The sequence below is a fragment of the Papaver somniferum genome, unplaced genomic scaffold (genome assembly GCF_003573695.1).
Source record: "Papaver somniferum cultivar HN1 unplaced genomic scaffold, ASM357369v1 unplaced-scaffold_18, whole genome shotgun sequence".
In the NCBI taxonomy this organism is placed as follows: domain Eukaryota; kingdom Viridiplantae; phylum Streptophyta; class Magnoliopsida; order Ranunculales; family Papaveraceae; genus Papaver; species Papaver somniferum.
Genome location: NW_020627707.1, coordinates 1550131 through 1567596, shown reverse-complemented (window position 1 = coordinate 1567596; position 17466 = coordinate 1550131).

The following is a 17466-nucleotide window of genomic DNA, read 5'->3' as shown; positions in this document are numbered from 1 at the left end:
CTTGAGATAGCAACGCATGCGAGTTCGACCGAGCAGTGCTCTAACATTCTTATATGTCTATTACATAATAACTGCACCACTAACTGTGAGATAATCATACACAGCCACCACTAGATCCATCTAAAACTCCATATTCATTCACTTGTTGAATACCAGTTACATAGAGCATGTAACCACCACTACCAAATCAGCTTACAATAATCTCTAGTTTAAACACCAATACCTGCATCACAACAATTCCCAGTTCTTCCTGCATCAAACATCATAATCTTCTTAATCATCTTCTTCTTCAAATATACATACATCTCAGTTCAACTACCTTACAAACACCACACCATCATCAAGATCAGTTCTTAAAGCTCAATCCCTGTATCATCTAACAGACATGATCTTCTTAATAACGAACACAACCTAAACCTCAGTCATATCTTCATAAACAGATTCATACCACAAAAAAAATTCATTCGCAGTTCAAGGAAATACTTATGAACCCAATATTGGAATTGAACTGATTTTACTAATAAGAGCAATTACCTTAAATCAGTGTTGCTCAGGCAACTGAGGTCGAATTCTTCCTTCCTTTTCCTCAATTGAACACTCATCTCAAACTATAAACACTTAACAATCTTCATCACCATCTTTGATTTATAGAGGAACCCTAATTCTGCAATTTCTTAATCAATCTTCAGAACAACTCCACAACTTTCATCAAACACCAATTAAGAAACCCATATTCTTACTTCTTCTTGTTCATCCTTAATTGAATCCTCGGAACCAAATTCAGAAACCCTAATTAACTGATTCAATCCTCGATTCATCTTCAGAACAACCCCAACATCTAATTAACTTCACCTCATTCCTAAATCGACTAAACCTACTCCTAATCATTTATCAATAACATCTGCTTCACTTTCTAAATCTTTTTAGAGAAACCCTAATTTTTATTCTTACTGATTTACTTCTTTCTTCTACCATGAATCGATTACGTACATCATCACCATCACCATCACCCTAGACTACTGTATGATCCTCTCCAACATCTACTAATCACAGAACTTCCGTTTGAGCTCTCAAACTCGCAGAAGACGAAGAACTGAAGATGAGGAAAAAAAAGAGAGAGAAGAGGAAAAGTGAAAAATGAGTTTATCCTCTCGGCTCGTGGGGATAAGGCCGGCCAAAATATTACGGCACTCAGAAGGTGGATAAGGGCAGGTAAGGCGGTTGTCTGCAAAATGACTATTTTACCCTCCACAAATAACTTGACAAATCTTCTTCATCCGGTATCCGATTGACACGTTCGAGTAGTCAATTTCACAAAACTTTTCGAGACCTATCTAGCGAAACTAGTTTCATATCTAAATCGTTGTAGATTAATTTCTATTAATTTAAATCTATATTTACAAATCGAGTGGTTAGCGTCTAAATCGTTTCTTGACTAGTCTAATAGCGTTGACAATCTTGGAGGTCTTTACAGATGGACTCACTGCGGTACCGCAAGAGAGAAAGGGATGGTCCCCTCATGACCCGGCGGTTTAACAAGGGATGGGTTTAGTTTGGGTCTCACCCCCTCTCTCATTCGGTATATCCCGCGGGATATAAATCATTTCCTTATAAGTATTACCTTTGGGAAGTTTGAGACTCCCAAGCTCGTTGGTGGGCTTTATCTTTTCCAAAAAGAATGTGAAAAAGAAAAGGGGACTAGAAAGTTTGAAGGAACTATGGAAGCAATCTGAGGATGTGCGGTAACATACTATTAATTTGCTTTAAATATGTTTTGTTTATATATAACAGTGAATTTTTGTACAGACAAATGTGAAAAAATTGTTAGCTACTGTCATTTGTTTGCAGTAATACACCCAAACATATTTATAATACTGTATAATCTACCTAACATAATATAATAGATTTTGAAACTTTTATCAGTTTGCATATTCTAAAAAATAAGTTGTGAAACTCAACGACTATTGGAAAGATATTGTATACTCAGTGTGCCCACCTATTCAGGCCACTGATTTGTAAGGCATGGTATGCGAAATTATAGAGCAACTGTAATAGTGCGAGCATAACCAAAGAGCAAAAATCAAAAAAAAAAAAACTAAAAAAAAAGAAATGGTTTTGTACGTGGTGCTACGCTACGGTGGGGGAGCAAATTTGGTCGAGCACATGTATAAGGTTCGTCTGTTGTGGGGCGGAGATATAAACATCATTTGTTTTGGGCTACACCATCAGGCACACTTTATAAGTGCGCCCCACTACACACTCTCACCATCAGGCACACTATATACCCTCCTCAATCAAACGTACCTTAAATTTACGCCTCACTAATCGCACGGAAATTATATATCCGCCTCACATCAAACGTAAATTATATGTGCGCCTACTGTCGAACGTCTTTTAAACGTGCGCTCGACCAAATATAGTTTTGATTCGGATTTCAGACCAAACATGGTCGATATTTGGTTTTACTCCATTTTTTAATCTTTACTCCGTTCCACTATGGCAGGTTTGTGGACCAAATGTTTAGTTATGGTCGTCCATTGTAGATGCTCTTACATATCTTCCATCCATTCGTATGAAACAAAATTTGCGTCTCCTGGCCCCTTCTCAGTAATCCGACCGATTCTGCAATAATGATACTGCCTCTTTATACAAAGGCAATCGCCCCTATAGTATTTTTAATTGATATGTTAGCTTGCACATAGAAATTCAAATTTGTAGTCATCTTAGGATTTTGGTTTACTAAGTTGTTTGAGTTTTGTAGTTATCTGACTATATTCTTGAAGACCAAATGACTAGATTTGTAGGTTATCCAAAGTTTCTAGTTTATACTAAGTTGTTTAGGGATTTGATTTTGATATATTGATCTTGAGTTTAGCCATTTTGTTTCTAATCAGACAATCTTCTCTTCTCTGATTCTTGATTGATTGTGTGTATTCCAATCTAGAGTTAGTCATTGTTCATTTTAGTTATTTTGATACAATCTCTCATGTTAATTTCTTCAGTATGCAACATGAGTATAGAGAAAGTTCACATAAATATTGTTGTCATTGGACATGCAAAACAACCACCACTTGTAACTTGGTCTTCAAGCTTGGAGGTATTGAAAGGCCCTAGAAGGAGGCCACTAAGATGAACAAGAGGTCATTCAAGTATGCTTTGGTGCTCGACAAGCTCAGGGAAAAACTTTAGTGTGGTATTACCATAAATTTTACCTTTGAGAAGTTTGAGACTCCCATCACGTACTACTTCACTGTTATTAGTGCTCCTGGACATCGCAACTTTATGAAGAACGTGATAACTGGTACCTCTCAAGATAATGCTCAAAGCTCCAGTTGTGGAGTCGATTACAAAGACCTCTCAATCAGACAGGGAGCAAGCACTTCTTGCTTTCACCGTTGGTGTCAAACAGATGATATGTTTCTGTAGCAAGGTACAACTAACTAGTTTCAAACTTTGGTACTGTTTATTTCAGTGATTTTTCATAAAGAATATCTTTTGTGCCCATCTCCGGGTTTGCGGGAGGCAACATGGTTGAGAGGTCCTCCAACCTCGTCTGGTATATTTGACAAACTCTCATCGAGGCTCTTCACCAGATCTCCGAGCAAAAGAGGCCGGCATACATGCCCAGGCCTTCATATACTGTAAACATACATGATTAGTGATGCTGTAATTGTGCCATTAGGACATGTTGAAGCCGGTGTGATCTGATAAATATGTTGTATAGGAAGGCGTAGGTGTTGGAATTGTGGCAGCATGACGTGTAGAAACAATCAAGCCTGGTATATCTGTTAACTTTGCCACCACTAAGTTTACTGCTGGACTTAAGTGTTAGATGCACCACGAAGCTGAGAACCATGATTATCGACAAGTTAGAGGTTTGGGTTGCTCTGAAGTGATTCAGAACCATCAGTTCATATGTTACTTTGATGATTGCTAAATTTTGAAGCAACTATGAAGTATGGCAATGAGAGATTGTAGTTTATTGGGATTATTAAACACACAAAATTGGTTAAAAAGACCAAAATCAACAATTCATGGGTGAAATGGACAGTTAGATTTTGATACTGTTTAAATGGACAAAAATGTAAAAATAGGCAGGATGTAACCAGTTTCATCGTGCCCATTTTCAAATATTTTTTCTTATTTTTAATTTACACAGGATGTATCCAGTTTCATCCTTGCTATTTTTTAAATTTAAGCTAGGATGCAGTTTCATCTTACTCTTTTTTTATTGGCCATTTCACCCAAACTATTTTTTACTCGTCCATTTGAACCGTGATTTAAAAATATTTGGACAAATGACCCATTTTCCGTATTAAACATACCTAGAAATATGTGATGCTAAGGTTTTCACTGTTTGTAAAGATTGTTCGGAATTATTTCCTTTTTCTATCCCTCTTATTAGAGCGACTTATGGTACTCTTTCGAAATTTGTATTGCTCGCATTTTTCTTATTCTTTTAACAATTATTGTGTTGGCATTTTATTTAATTTTTGATCAGACAACTGGGGTTAAGGGGACCCCACCCCAAAAGAAAAATAAACAAAAAAAAGCAGAAGAAGCAAAAAAACAAGCTAGCTACGGGGATACAACTTTCCCTCACTATCCTCTTTAATGATCTCACAGAACTCAGGCGAGAAATCCTCAACACCAACGTCAACCCATTTTATAAGAGGATGATAACTTGCTAAATGGTCTGCAGCTCTATTGGTTTTCCTATAGACATGAGAAACCTTTAAAACCTCTAAGAAAGATCTCAATCTCTTTAGTCGTCTCCAAATTTGAATCAAATTCCCGGGGGAAGAAAAGTCTTCCTTCCGAAGTAAGAAATATATAAACATTGAATCAATAGCTAAGTAGACTTTCTTAAAACATCTCACAATAGCCAGATTAAAATCTAACTCAACACCTTGAAGTTCATGGGCATTAACAGAGATAGAAGGACCCCCTCCCTTAGCAGCAACAACCACTTCACCAGAGCTAACTCTTAAAACAGCACCCCAACCACCAGTTAGTAATCTCATTGAACCATCATCATTAATCATAATAAAGTCCATCTCTGGAGCTAACTAAGGCAATAACATTATAGAAGGTAAAACAAAATCACAGCTAACTCTTAGACCTTCCATAAAATTCTTAGAGTAAGAAGAATCCTCAACTTTGCAGGACCTAGGCAACACTTTAGTTCTAACACCAGAAAGAATACAATACCCCACCTGATCATCAGAGGAATACTTGCTAGAAAAAATCCATTCATTTTGTATATAGGTGGACACTTTTTGTACAACTTGGTATCTTTTAACCATTCATTTTGTATGTAGCGAAACTCTTTGTCTTTTGTGTATCTTTGTATCTGAATCATAAATTATCACCTTTAAACATTCAAACTCATTCGTCATCCTTCATTTGCTCAAAAAATTATATAGTGAAAGGTGATGATAGTAATTACCGTATGAATGAGCAGGTATCGGAAAATACATATACGATATTGAAAATATCGACAATTCAAAAATGTATCACCGATAAAAACCGATATTATCTTTTGTATATGAGACCGATACACAGTATTAACTACCTTGTGTCTGGTACCAACCAATAGTTCTTTTCTGCTCACATAACTGTAGATGGATGCCACCATCCCAGAGTACTTTGAGGCTAGGTACAATGAAAGGGTACAACCCAGAAAAAATTGCTTTTGTACACATCTCTGGGAGGGCGACTAGGTCCACCAACCTCGGCTAGTAATGGCATAGAGGACCAACTCTCCTCGAGGTTGTTGACCAAATCTCACATCCCAAGAGGACGTCAAACAAACTGCTACGCCTTCCTCGACCGAATATTTATAATTACAAGGTGGAATTGTGCTAGTAGGTCGTCCGAAACTAGTGTGATATGTCAAGCTTATTGGTATATTTGGTATTAAGTCTGGCCATCACTAAGTTGGGGATATATGTTAGGTGGATAACCCATGAGAAGTTTTTTTTTACTTTTAGAAGTTGAAAAGTCAAAAAATTAACTTCTTGTGAAGCAAAATAGTTAGCTTTGCTTCCGATTTCTGCTTATGGTATCCAAACATGCTAAGTTTGTGCCGATGCGCCGGGAAGCTCTTCCTCGCACAATTGTTTGCTTTCATGTCATTGGAATTCTTATGAAGTTGGACCCATATGGGTACCAAAAGTAGTAAAAGACTGCTCCCTTTCCGTGTACCTACTCCACTTCCATAAGAATAAAACAAGGTTTATATTTGGCCATTCTTCCATAGAAATTAAATTAGATTAATTTATACTTGCCATTCTGTGTGTTTTCACCCAATCATGGATTTTTTGCAGGTATATATTAGTTTCTTTTTTCAAAAGAAAAAAAAACAATAGTTCTTTTATTTACATTATCACTTAGTTTAGCTGTAATTGTTTCTCATTATTGCAGGAAATGATTGCGATAAAGCTCAAATTATAAAAAAGAATAATATGTTTGGTTTTATATGAAAGTAAAAATTATAATTGTTTTTGTTACATAGAGTTAGTCTTATGAAGTTTGTATTGTCTCGCAGAGTTTATATTCAACAAATGATTGTGTACAGAAGACGGATTTCAAGCTAGTCGAAAATTGTATTTTGACGAGGATTGGATTTTAATAATGACAAATGGAATGATCAGTTTATTATGAATTTTATTAGACTTCTCTTAAATATAACCCACATATTTATTAACCATAACCCAAAAAGTTTAAGTTAAAATGACAAGTCAAAAGTTAAAGTTAAAAACCAAACAAGTTTTAATTTTGACATTAATTTTTCATTAACAATTAAACTTAAATCTGCCTCTTACACAAAATCAAAATAAACCCTAACTTTTTTCTTAATCATACTTAAAATTAATTATCATTGTCCTTTTAATATTCATACAAATTGAAAAATTGTTATAAACCCTAATTCTTATTTTCCCCAAAACAAAATAAACTTTAACTATATTTTTCTCTAAAATAATTTTTTCTTAATCATGATTACATTAAAATTGATCTAGGTGTATATTCTAATTGTTGTCTTAAAAAAATTCCACAACAACATCAATACTAAGGTTTTGTTTTTTTCCTACGACCATTCTCCTAAAACTCCATAAACATAATCTATAAAACAAAATCTCTAAGATGGTGTATTTTTCTTCTCAATCATGGTTACACTAAAATTAATTGAGGGTATTGATTCTTATTCAAAAACATTAACTATGACAAATATCTTACATAAACTTATTTGGCTTCTTTTAATTTGTTGTTCTTGTTGTTCTTGTTGATTTAGGATTTCATGATTATCTTATTATTTTGGGCTATATATAATAATTATATATAATTTTGTGGGCTATGTAGAATGATTATAAAGATCTGTTTGGTTAGCATAGGCACTTATTTGGATGGGCTATGGTTAATAAATGTGTGGGCTACATTTAAGAGTATCGAGATGTTACTAAGTGTGTCAATTTGGTTCACTCTAGATTACAAACGAAAAATAATACATATAACTTTTTATAATACATATGCATACAAATTTGGTTTTGGTGATAGAAAAAGCAAATTTCATTCTTTCAATGATGAAAAATTGAAAAATAGGTCGTATGTTTGTTTAAATCAAGTTAAGTGTGGCATAGACAAGCACAATGTTAATGTCAAGGTACATCTGGCAGAGAAAAGATTTGATTTCCTAGCAAGGATGAAAATTAATTGTACTACGAGCCGTAAGTACCATATCGTTAATTTTTCTGCTCATCATACACATGTCGCTACTCCTAGTAAAACCCATTTTTTAGGTCCAACAGAAATATGAGTGATGCACATACCACACAAGTTGATATGGTTGATGCTTCAGGAATTGCTCCTAGAAAACGGTAGAATCTATAAGTAGAGAAGCCAGTAGTCGCCAAAATCTTTGATTTATACATGTAGACTACAAAATTATTTACATTGCAAGCATATGAAAAAAATAAAATTGGGAGACATGGATGGCGTATTAGAATATCTGCAAACATGTAACTAAATAATTTCAATTTCTTTTATGACATACAAGTAGATAAAATTATTTGATAACTAACATATTTTCGGTTGATGCAAGAAAGTTGTTGGGTTATGAATATTTTGGCGTAGTATCAATGGACATTACTTACAGGAGAAACAACGATGGAAGACTTTTTGCTATGCTTGTTGGAGTAAACCATTACAAGTATACAATTATATTTGGTGCAACGCTAGTATATGATGAGACTCCACAAAAGTTTATGTGGATGTTCGATACTTTTGCTAAAACTATGTCATGGAAGAAACCAATATGCATTTTCATTTATCAAGATGCAACAAAGGCAGTTATATTAAAATGCTACGAAGCATCTTAGCCACGTGTTTCATGAGTTTAAGGATTTGACCGATGATTTTAATACTTATGTATATGATTATGGGGATGAAGAATAGTTCATAGATACTTGGAATATAATGCTCGAGAAGTATAATCTCAAGGACAACGACTGTTAAAAGAGTTATTTGACTTACGAGAAAAATGGGCATCAATTTATGGGCGAGTTGTTTTTGCCCCGAAATTACTACCACTCAGCGCACTGGAAGTTTAAATAGTTCTTTCGGAAAATATAGCATTTACAAGTGTTGGAGCATCTCTCGGTAAAACTAACAAGTTTTGGTATGTCAAGCTCGTCGTCAATTTTAGTTGATCAAAACTATGTGTTGATTAATAGTTTACTAAAGTCAGTCTCAGACTAGGATTTGAGTATCAGAATTTACCAATCGACCTTGAAGATTGAAGACTGAATACGACGTCAATGAGAGCGTCATAAACAAAGGTATGTGAAGACTGACTATCTTATTCACTCATATCATTTATCATTCTATCTACCGAAACAAGTCGTATGACTTTAGTATGATGATGAACATTTGCAAAAAAATAAAAGCTAAGGAGTAGGTAAAGTTCGTTCTTAAAGTTCACAAACCGTTTTACCAGTTCATGAACTTCAATGTTTAATGAAAAGTCGAGGGTACCCAAATATACCTCTACCTAAAACTTTTCCTACCTATAAGTCCTTTCTCCGAAAGTGATTGTCTATGGATTGAGTTGAGACAATACAACTAATCGGTTCACACTTCCTGTGATCATCTATGGATACGAGATCGAGACAATACAACAACGAAGTATGTTTACTTGATACAAAGGTTCGTACTTAACCAAACACAATAGGATTGCTTATCAAGTAAATAGGAATTAACGTTTGTGCAATTTACTTTAATTATAATAAGATAATTATAATGCGGAAATATAAAGTAAATGACACAACAAGATTTTGTTAACGAGGAAACCGCAAATGCAGAAAAACCCCGGGACCTTGTCTAGAATTGAATACTCCCAGGATTAAGCCGCTACAAAAAATTAAACCTAACTTCGTATAGTTGAGACCAAGCAACTAAACCTATAGTTCACCTAGTTCCGTCTGTATATTCGTACACCTCCAACTTATAAATAAGTCACGTATTTGGAACAATTCCTTTGGTTCGTATTCCAAACAGTAAAGAAACAATAAATCTGTTTGGTATCAACTCCATTCAACCAAGTGATGTGAGTCGGACAAAGGCTCTTATGTTTATCTTAACATAAAATCTTTCGTCAGGTTCTTATATCTATCTTATGTTCAATTACCAAAGGTAATCGTTAAGATTTTGCAATCAATACTTTTAATCACAAAGAATTGTATTGATGCTGATATACACAACTAATCAATTCAATCTACCACAAGGATAAACCGACTATAGTTGAATCCTCTTATACCGAAAAAAGTATTATGCACACCAAAGATTATGAACCTCAAATCATAAATCTTCAATATCTTCTTTGTCTTCAAATCTTCTTAGATATTCAATAAATACCTGCACACAACAACTTGAATCTCTTGTGATCAATCACGCACAGAACGCAGTCTGTTAACAATGGATTATCACAAGATCGTCTTTAGCACTAACAACAGTCTAAAGATCCCTGTCGAAACTTCGATCTAGTTTGATTGAATCTTATATCAGAAGAGAAGATTCTCAAAAATAAACAAACTAGGTGCAATCAAAGTTCAACCAGCGTTAGTCAATCAAATCAATCGAAAACATAAGATAAACTGCAATTATCTAGTTTCCCACCAACGGTACTCGTAGAGCTTCTCAATCCCAAAGAAGACTTTAAACTGCGCGGTCGTAAGAGATTTCGCCTAATTAGGTTACTCTCCTCTCCGAATAGGCGGCTACACCAGTAACAACACAACCGAGGAAGTTCGCTGTCACGAAGGATTAGTTTGCTAGAAATGCAAAATTCAAATATTTATAGACAAGGAAGTTTGGACACCGAGGAATTTCCAAAACCGAAAATATTCTCAAAGATATTCAATACATTCCAAATTCGGTTTCCATAATTCCTGGAAATGCTCTGTCCAAAATAATGATCGAAAATCTCTCTGGAAAATCTCAACTAGTAAATACACATTACTAATTCTCATTTTCCTAAAATAAATTAACAACCTTAATTAAAAGATTCTTAACTTATTTATATTTTGATCCTGGGATTTTCTTCCTGTAGATATTAAGGAATAACTTTGAACAATAAATGATAAAAATTATTGTACGTCTTCAAAGTATGTCGACGTCCTTACTTTGTAAGTCCTCTTTCATACTTATAACCTTGAAACCGATTTGTCACACTTCCAAACAAGTTTAGAATTGGTTCATCTGACTTTCAAGAACTATGCGATTGATTAAGAAACACTCAATCACAAATCATGGGTTTCACGGTTCTACTAAAATAAGTTTCGGTTCTGCCTCCATGTGAGTATTGTGCATAGTCACACTAGCTTCCAAAATTCGGTTGACTAGGTACTAGGATCGGTTCCACACATATATATATGGTATCTAACTTATATGTGTTGCACATGTCCATAGGATCGGTTCCCCTTTGACTGAAAACGTGTTACACATGTTCATAGGATCGGTTCCCATTTCGGCTATAAACCTTGCTGCACCCCATACAAGGATCGATTCCCCTTTGTGATGTGTTGCACCTCTTCATAGGATCGGTTCCCCTTTACCCAGATTCGGTTCAAAAAAACACAAACTCGATCATACCTCACAAGTGATTACTTAAGATCGGTTTCACTAATAAAAGTCATACCAATACATAAGTCAGGCCTTTGTGAATAGTTTTACCAAGAACACAAACAAGTCGTGAGCGGTTATACTAAATCACACATATTGGACATTCACAAGATATGCAATTAATAACAATCCCAATAACGCCTGGCGATTTCCTTTTCAATTCATAAACAAGTTTATGAACTTACTTCCTTAAAACACATGTAGAACATTGTTTCCTAGGATGAAATCCTCACCTCATACTCATACATAATCACAATAGCATTTAAACGATTATGTCAATGTCTTATCTACAAAGTTAATGGTTAAGCAATAAACTTCATATTGTATTCCTTAATACTATGTCTATCTAGAGTTCAAACATGCTTCGCAGTTTTGTTTTCAATATGCACGACTTGAAAGATACGTTAGGGAATGAAACATTTCAAGTCAAATATCACTAACCTCAAGTGGAAGGATGATGTTGTCGTTGTAGCTTCTTACTTTTTCACTTCTTCAAGTCTTCGCCATACTTGTAATGTCTCATATCCTAATACTTTCAAGCTAACATATACATACTTGTAATGTCTCATATCCTAATACTTTTTCACTTCTTCAAGTCTTCGCTATACTTGTAATGTCCCTAGTACATAATCAAACGACTCTTAAATGAGTTTTGATTCACTAAAATATGACAATCAAACTTGACATACCAACGCTTGGTGGGTTCAACCGAGCTATGCTCTAATATTTAAATATAAAGACTTGATATTTTTATCTCAATTAACTCGAGTACACGAACTGAACTGGTCAGTTCGCGAGCTATTCGATTTTGAGATAGTACTGGAACCTATTTATTTTTAAGGTACATGAACAATTTTGGCAGTTCGTGAACTAGATAATTTGAAAATTCGATGTACGTCTTTTGTTTCCAAGTATACAAATTTTTTTGATAGTTTGCGAACTTTCTCAAATCAAATTAAGGGTCATGTCTTACGAGACGACTTTGAGTTCCCAAACTATTTGATAGTTCACGAACTGATTCGGTCCTGTGATAATTACTCTACTTATGCTTGATGGTTCCAGAACCACTTAAACATGGCTCCTGAAAAACCACTTGGTGCATCACTGTTGCACACATCTTCTTTGTAATCCAAAGAAAACTTATCACATGCTTTCATTCCCAATCTATGTTGAGAAGTTTAGCTTGCTTGAATAGGAAAAAAATTCATAACTAGTTCACAAACCTGCTTTGTTTAGCATTATTCATCAATATAAATAGATGACTCCCTGTACACTAGAAACTCTATCCTGGCACTTATGTGTCCTAGTTGCATAATAGAATCTTCCTCTAAAAACCTAGGTTTCCTCTGGAAAAATTGTATTAGGTTACGACTTTGAAAGACTTCATTAAGAGATTCATGAAGCCCTGTCAGACAATCTTTTACCAGATAGTTCTTATTATCCATATTTTAATATTAATCTTCCAATTATTTGAAACTTTAGATCAAGAACTTGATAGATAGAAATCAAAAAGTAATCTTCGTCTCAGAATTTGTGATTCCACAAGATAAATATCTAAATCACTTCTGGTTTGATGTATTTAGATTTTTCTTATGAGGTAGAATTGATTAGGTATCTTTGATTTTGCTTGATATCTCGTTTTATTGAAGATCCCTTATAGCAAATAGATTTTCATATATATCTTGATTGAATATATCTTTCTGAAGGGAAGCAAATGGAGTTTTTGTTAGAGGCAGAATAGTCATAAAAGTCTTCACTTAGGTTGAAGAAACTCATAAGCATGTTGAGGACGTAATCTAGAGGAATCATATTGCATAGGATCTTGCAACATCTAGTACACTTATAGGAGTGCAAGTAAAATGAATTGATAGTAAAGTTGATTAGGTCTCAACTACATTCCAGTCTGAACTCTGATAGTATTATAATGTGGCGCTCAAGTTCTGGACTAGGTCCCAGGGTTTTTCTAATTTGCAGTTTTTCTCTTTAACGATGCTAAGGTCTCACAGAAATATAAGTGTTGCACATACCACAGAAGTTGATATGGTTGATGGTTCGGGGATTGCAGGTAGAGAAACAGTTGAACTTTTAAGTAGACAAGTCGGTAGTCTCCAAAATCTAGGACTTACACCTGTAAATAATAAAAATTATTTACGTTCGAAAAAGATGAGAAAAATAAAATTAGGAGATACAAGTGGCGTATTAGAATATCTGCAAAACATGCAATTAAATGATCTCAATTTCTTTTATGTTATACAAGTAGATGAAGATGATTTGATAACTAACATCTTTCGGGCTGATGCAAGGATGATGCTGGATTATGAATATTTTGACGATGTGGTATATTTCAACACTACTTACCGAAAAAAAAAAAAGGATGGAAGACCTTTTGCTATGTTTATTGAAATAAACCATCACAAGCAAACAATTATATTTGTTGCATCATTATTATATGATGAGAATGCAAAAATATTCATCTGGTTGTTCGATACTTTTGCTAAAACTATGTCAGGGAAGAAACCAAAAAGCATTTTCACTGATCAATATGCAGCAATGGCTAAATCGTTAGCTTCGCAATGGCCAGAGTCGTGTCATCGATTATGTATTTGGCATTTATGTCAAAATGTTACGAAGCATCTTAGCCACGTACGTGTTTCATAAAAGACTGGTTGAACATTTTGAAAGATTGGTTGATGATCATCCTTATGAAAAATAAAGCATGGACTTTAAAGAAAATTAAACTTACCCTATAATGTCGTTCCCTGTGAAAATTCTAAGGCTTGCTGCTGACTGACATGCTTCACATTGTTCCAAAAAGAGTTATGCAGAGCTCATGATTTTGCATTAACCATTGTCAACGAGAATGATACAACGAGTACATATGGAGTTATTCCCCATGGGAAAAAAATATTATCGTAAGGTTATCTTTGGCTCAAAATGTCTCATGTAGTCGTCAAAAATTTGAATCTGCAGGTTACTTGTGCTCACATGCACTGAAATTTTTATCGGTAAAGAATGTCAAGAGTATTCCTACTGAATATGTATTTAAGATGTGGAAAAAATATGTTAAATCTCGATATACAAAAGCTGATACAGGTTCTATAAGCGTAATTAATTCAAAACAACATATTGTTAGGCGCAAAGGGTTGAGCATATTGCACATTCAACTGGCAATAAGAGTGAAGGAATCTGAAGAATCATAATTAATTGTTTATCAAGTCTTAATAACACAATAAAAGAAGTTGATGAAAGCTTGAAAGGACTAAACAATTCAATAAAATCCATAGGATGGTGACATTTTACTGGTAGTTAACAATGTGTCCATCATTAAAGCAGTTGTTAACCATAATAACAGTAAGGTAAAATGAATTAAAACTAATGCAAAAATAGTTGATGCTAGTTTTGTCATGGCTTTGATATTTATACCCTAAACCAACTCTCATTACTACATCATGTCGCTCATGTATTACTTATTATTTGAAAGATTATAAAAGTATCAATTTATTGACTACAATTAAACATGTTGTTAGAATATCGATTCTTATTAGCATGTGTTGCAGTTAACATGTATATAACATCAAGTTCTATGTAATTATTCAAACCCTAGCAACCTAGTCCTCTCTTTGCAACCATATATACGAGCAGTAAAAAACTAATACCAAGACCTACACCAACACCAGTACCACGCATATCAAGTATGTGAAAGTCTACTTCGATTTTCATTTTTTTTCTGAAAACTCCTTCACACTTTTTAAGATCATACTTTGCAGACCTGACTTTCTCCTATAAGCTTCGTATTTCCGCGTCCACCTTAGCTAAATCTGTTTCCAGTTTCTGCTGCCTGGTCGGAACGATCTTCTCCACGCTCTTAATGATACCAAAATCAACTAGGACTTTTCCCCAAAACCACCAGCTTGCTTGGTATCATTCGTACCTCTGCAACATCTTTTTTCTGCAAGTAACTAGGACTTTTCTCGATCGTTCTCATGATCACTTTCCATTAACGATGATATGATCGTGCAATGAATGGTTGAATGATTATTTACTTGCCTATGTGGAGAAGTTATTTCTTGATCCCATTAACGATGATATGATCACACAACATCATGAAAAAACATAAAGGTCGGCTTCCTAAGATAAGTTTCCTAGTGGAATATATATATATATATAGAAATGTAACAAAAAAATTTATTTATATAAAAATACAACAAAACAAATATATTTACATATGTTGTGTAAAAGTCATTTATTTTTATAACTATTTGCCATACGAAAAGTCTTTTTGTCCCCTCCTCCTGCATGATAAATGTATGTCTCTGTCATTGTATATCTCTTAGTTGAACCTTAACATCCAAGAAGGTAAGCCACATTGTTCGAAAGATAAAAATTTAAGTGTGTGCATCACCCTTTCATATATTTTTTGCATACCAACATATAGAAAAAAATAGGATAGCCAGAATGCAATAACTAAACTACCTCGTTCCCCAAATTATCCTTGTCTGAGATATTATCTAGAAAATCTCCTACATTTTCAAAAGAACTCAAGTGTGCAATAACATTTTCTCCTTCGCAAGAAATGGGTTCCCTTTGTGAAGGAAACTTCTCCAAAAAAAAATATCCCTTTAACGAGGAGAATACTTTCGAAAATTGAATTGCAAAAGACCATATTTTGTATAGTTCATTAGAAACTCACCTAACTTATTTGATATGTTGGAAAGCATTCAGTATTCCTCCTTCATTTTTTTCTTACATCAATTAAGACAAAGTTGCGAGTGCAATTTCCTAGTGACGGAGCTATTCTTGGACTATTGAGCATAGTTGTCCTCTCTATTTTATTAGAACCGATATATAACCACTTAAGATTTTGACTATTTTGAGATTTGTCCCCCGAGTTTATTTAAAATTAAAAATATCACAAGGTTATATTAGTAAAAGTAAGTAAGAACACATGGGGTTTATTACAAAAAACAAGTAAAAATACGTGGAAGCATTAGACATACTGACATGAATATTCATTCTTCATTTTCATTATTTTATTCACAAAAAACAACAAATGGAAGGGAAGGGAAAGTGGAAAGAAAAGGGAAAGTGAAAGAGCCCGTGGAAACAACATGAAGAATTAAGATCTTAAATAATTTTCTAAATCTTTGAATTTAAGTTTAGTTGTAATTTACAATTAGTGGACTTCATATGATTACAGATATTTACTTAATTCAATACTTAAATCATAATATTTTGTCTTTAGTTTGATTTCATTAGGTTTTGGTTTTATAAAATTGGGGATACTTTTTTTCTTTAGGTATAGTATTGAATATTAATCCTAATGGTATTTCCGAACCGTGGAATTGGTGGGTTATGATTTTTCCTAAATAAGTATGCTAAGTTAGGGTTCAGATCTTAGGGTTCACATTCATTTCAAGGTAAGTTTTTTCGTTGACGAAGGAAAGAGTCATTCTAATGTTGTTAATATGTATTTTGAACGAATAAATGTAGAGAAGCAGATATTGTGCTTAGTAAATAGTAATTTTACATGATTTAGTCTTTTAGTTATGTATATGTATAAATGCTTAGTAATTTTACACGATAGAAGTTTCTTAACTAGAAATTTTGGCCTTAGGAATAAGAACTTATACTTTGAGATGAATATATTTATTTTCAGATAACTGTATCATGTCACAGATATATTAAATGGTAATGTCAATCATTTGCAGGTAATAAGTGGTCATTGAGAAGTATCTTAAAAAATGCGCACCGACCGATCTGGCTTCGCCTTCAAAAAAAACATGGTGGCAACAAGGAAGTTAATATACCTGCATAATTTTTGCAAGTGAATACAACTAAAACATCAGAAAGTGGTCAAGCAATTGAGAAATCATCCAATTTGGAGAGAAATAGTAACAATTCAAAATACAAAAATGCAATTGATATTGGAAATCTTCCTAAACAAGTATCAGGATATCATCCAAATGATCAGCACCAAGTTCGAATGATGTTAGAGCATTGCTCGGTTGAACCCACAAAGCGTTGATATGTCAAGTTTGGTTGTCATATATTAGTATTAAAACTCATTTAGAGTCGCTTGATTAAATGTAGCAGAGTCAACTTCGTTTAGGTTAGACTAAAAAGTCTAGGAATGTTGAGACATACAAGTATTACTCTGAAGACCTGAAGATCGTGAAAACGTATCGGCTACAATGAAGACACCATCCTTCCACTTGAGGTTAGTAATACTGACTTGACTTGTTTCCATTGCTATCGTTGCTTTCAAGTCGTTTAAGATTGGAAATATAA